The following is a 4829-nucleotide window of genomic DNA, read 5'->3' as shown; positions in this document are numbered from 1 at the left end:
ACGAAAATATGCGAATTACTAAGAGCGGCGATGGATCACATTTTGCACCCCCCCCCCTGCAGTTTTCAAAATATCCCAAACATCCAAAATTTTATCCTTGAGCTATATTTTGGACCCAAATTCTGGCTCTCTGCACGTATTAGCAGTTTGAAATTACGACTTTTTATACCGAAAATATGCCAAGTAATGAAAGTAACAATGGATCACATTTTGCCCAAAACCTTACTGCAGTTTTCAATATATTCCAAACATCCCAAATTCGACCCTTGAGCCATATTTTGGAGCCAAATTCTGGCTCTCTGCACGTATATCCAGTTTGAAATTACGAAGAATTATACCGAAAATATGCCAATTACTGAAAGCGGCGATGAATCACATTTACCGAAACCCTCCCTGCAGTTTTCAAAATATCCCAAACGTCCCAAATTCAAAGCTTGAGCCATATTTCGGAGCCAAATTCTGGTTCTCTGCACATATTCGCAGTTTGAAATTACGACATTTTATACCGAAAATGTGCCAATTACCGAAAGCGGCGATGGGTCACATTTTGCCCCCCCCCCTGCAGTTTAAAAACATCCCAAACATCCCAAATTCGACGTTTGAGCCATATTTTGGAGCCAATTTCTGGCTCTCTGCACGTATTCGCAGTTTGAAATTACGTCATTTAATACCGAAAATATGTCAATTACTGAAGCGGCGGTAAGTCACATTTTGCCCAAACCCCCCTTGCAGTTTTCAAAATATCCCAAACATCCCAAATTCGACGCGTGGGCCATATTTTGGAGCTAAATTCTGGCTCTCTGCACGTATTCGCAGTTTGAAATTACGCCTTTTTATACCGAAAATATGTTAAATACTGAGAGCAGCGATCGGTCACATTTTGCTGAAACCCCCTCTGCAGTTTTCAAAATATCCCAAACATCGCAAATTCGACCCTTGAGACATACTTTGGAGCCAAACACTGGGTCTCTGCACGTATTTGCAGTTTGAAATTACGACTTTTTCTTACCGGAAATATGTCAATTACTGAGAGCATCGATTGGAAACATATTGCCCAAACCCCCCTGCAGTTTTCAAAATATCCCAAACATCTCAAATTCGACCCTTGAGCCATATTTTGGAGTCAAATTCCGGCTCTCTGCACTTATTCGCAGTTTGAAATTACGACTTTTTATACCGAAAATATGCCAATTACTGTGAGCGGCGATGGGTCACATTTTGCCAAACCCCCCTGCAGTTTTCAAAATATCCCAAACATCTCAAATTCGACCCTTGAGCCATATTTTGGAGTCAAATTCTGGCTCTCTGCAAGTATTCGTAGTTTGAAATTACGTCTTTTCATATCGACAATATGCCAATAACTGAGTGCAGCGATGGGTCTTATTTTGCCTAAACCCCTATGCAGTTGTCAAAATATTCAAAACATCCCAAATTCGACCTTTGAGCAATATTTTTGGAGCCAAATTCTGGTTCTCAGCACGTATTCGCAGTTTGAAATTAAGTCTTTTTTTAACGAAAATATGCCAATTACTGAATGCTGCAATGGATCACATTTTGCCCAAACACTCCCTGCAGATTTTAAAATATCACAAACATCCCAAATTCGACGCTTGAGCCACATTTTGGAGCGAAATTCTGGCTCTCTGCACGTATTCACAGTTTGAAATTAACATTTTTATACTGAAAATATATTAATTACTGAGAGCAGCGATGTGTCACATTTTGCCCAAACCCCCCCTGCAGTTTCCAAAATATCCCAAACATCCCAAATTCGACGCTTGAGCAATAATTTGGAGCAAAATTCTGGCTCTCTGCACATATTCGCAGTTTGAAATTGCCACTTTTTATACCGAAAATATGCCCATTACTGATAGCGGCGATGGGTCACATTTTCACCAAACCCCCCCTGCAGTTTTCAAAATATACCAAACATCCCAAATTTGACCCTTGAGCCATATTTTGGAACCAAATTCTGGATCTGTGCACGTATTCGCAGTTTGAAATGACGACTTTTTATAAAGAAAATATGCCAATTACTGAGTGCAGCGATGGGTCTTAATTTGCCTAAAGCCCTCTGCAGTTTTCAAAATATATAAAAACATCCCAAATTCGAGGCTTGAGCCATATTTTGGAGCCAAATTCTGGCTCTCTGCACGAATTCGCAGATTGAAATTACGACATTTAATACCGAAAATATGCCAAATACTGAGAGCAGCGAAGGGTCACATTTTGCCCAAGCCCCCCCTCCCCTATGCAATTTTTAAAGTATCATAAACATCCCAAATTCGACCCTTGAGCCATATTTTGGAGCCAAATTCAGGCTCTCTGCATGTATTCGCAGTTTGAAATTACGACTTTTTATACCGAAAATATGCCAATTACTGAAAGCTGCGATGTATCACATTTTGCCCAAACACTCCATGCAGTTTTTAAAATATCCCAAACATCCCAAATTCGTAGCTTGGGCCATATTTTGGAGCCAAATTCTGGCTCTCTGCATGTATTCGCAGTTTTAAATTACGACTTTTTATACCGAAAATATGCCAATTACTGAAAGCTGCGATGTATCACATTTTGCCCAAACACTCCATGCAGTTTTTAAAATATCCGAAACATCCCAAATTCGACGCTTGGGCCATATTTTGGAGCCAAATTCTGGCTCTCTGCACGTATTTGCAGTTTGAAATTACTACTTTTTATACCGAAAATATGTTAAATACTGAGAGCAGCGATCGGTCACATTTTGCCCAAACCCCCTCTGCAGTTTTCAAAATATCCCAAACATCTCAAATTCGACCCTAGAGCCATATTTTGGAGTCAAATTCTGGCTCTCTGCACGTGTTCGCATTTTGAAATTACGTCTTTTCATACCGACAATATGCCAATTACGGAAAGCGGCGATGGATCACATTTTGCCCAAACCCTCCCTGCAGTTTTCAAGATATCCCAAACATCCCAAATTCGACGCTTGAGCAATATTTTGGAGAAAAATTCTGGCTCTCTACACGTATTTGAAGTTTGAAGTTACTTTTTATACCAAAAATATGCCAATTACTGAGAGCGGCGATGGGTCACATTTTGCCCAAAATCCCCCTGCAGTTTTCAAAATATCCAAAACATCCAAAATTCGAAGCTTGAGCCATATTTTAGAGCCAAATTCTTGCTCTCTGCACGTATTCGCAGTTTGAAATTACGATATTTTATCCCGAAAATATGCCAATTACTGAGAGCAGCGATGGGTCACATTTTGCCCAAACCCTTCCCTGCAGTTTTCAAAATATCCCAAACATCCCAAATTCGACCCTTGAGCAATATTTTGGAGCCAAATTCTGGCTCTCTGCACGTATTCGCAATTTGCAATTACGTCTTTTTATACCGACAATATGCCAATTGCTGAAAGCGGCGATGGATCACATTTTGCCCGAACCCTCCCTGCACTTTTCAAACTATCGCAAGCATCCCAAATTCGACGCTTGAGCCATATTTTGGAGTCAAATTCTCGCTCTCTGCACGTATTCGCAGTTTGAAATTACGTCTTTTTATACCAAAAATATGCCAATTACTGAAAGCTGCGGTGGATCTCATTTTGCCCAAACACTCCCTGCAGTTTTTAAAATATCACAAACATCGAAAATTCGACGCTTGAGCCACATTTTGGAGCCAAATTCTGGCTCTTTGCACGTATTCACAGTGTGAAATTACGACTTTTTATACCGAAAATATGTTAATTACTGAGAGCGGCGATAGGTCACATTTTGCCCAAACCCCCCCTTGCAGTTTCCAAGATATCCCAAACATCCCAAATTCGACCCTTGAGCCATATTTTGGATCCAAATTCTGGCTCTCTGCACGTATTCGCAGTTTGAAATTGCGACTTTTTATACCGAAAATATGCCAATTACTGAGAGCGGCGGTGGGTCTCATTTTCACCAAATCCCCCTGCAATTTTCAAAATATCCAAAACATCCCAAATTCGACGCTTGAGCCATATTTTGGAGCCAAATTCTGGCTCTCTGCACGTATTCGCAGTATGAAATTACGACTTTTTTTTACCGAAAATATGCCAATTACTGAGAGCGGCGAGGTTATCTTGAGATGATTTTGGGGCTTTAGTGTCCCCGCGGCCCGGTCCTCGACCAGGCCTCCACCCCCAGGAAGCAGCCCGTGACAGCTGACTAGCACCCAGGTACCTATTTTACTGCTAGGTAACAGGGGCATAGGGTGAAAGAAAATCTGCCCATTGTTTCTCGCCGGCGCCGGGAATTGAACCCGGGACCACAGGATCACAAGTCGAGCGTGCTGTCCGCTCGGCCGACCGGCTCCCCGGCGATGTGTAATATTTTGCCCAAACCCAGCTGCAGTTTTCAAAATATCCCAAACATCCCAAATTCGACCTTTGAGCAATATTTTGGAGTCAAATTCAGGTTCTCTGCACGTATTCGCAGTTAGAAATTACGTCTTTTATACCGAAAATATGCCAATTACTGAAAGCGGCGATGGATCACATTTTGCCCAAACCCTCCCTGCAGTTTTCAAAATATCCCAAACATCCCAAGTTTGACGCTTTAACCATATTTTGGAGCCAAATTCTGGCTCTTTGCACGTATTCGCAGGATGAAATTACGACTTTTTTTTTACCGAAAATATGCCAATTACTGAGAGCAACGATGTGTCATATTTTGCCCAAACCCAGCTGCAGTTTTCAAAATATCCCAAACATCCCAAATTCCACAATTGAACAATATTTTGGAGCCAAATTCAGGTTCTCTGCACGTATTTGCAGTTTGAAATTATGTCTTTCTTTACCGAAATTATGCAAAAAACTGAAG

This window comes from Procambarus clarkii, chromosome 62 (assembly GCF_040958095.1).
Source record: "Procambarus clarkii isolate CNS0578487 chromosome 62, FALCON_Pclarkii_2.0, whole genome shotgun sequence".
Classification (NCBI taxonomy): Eukaryota; Metazoa; Arthropoda; class Malacostraca; order Decapoda; family Cambaridae; genus Procambarus; species Procambarus clarkii.
This window is presented reverse-complemented; position numbering follows the sequence as displayed.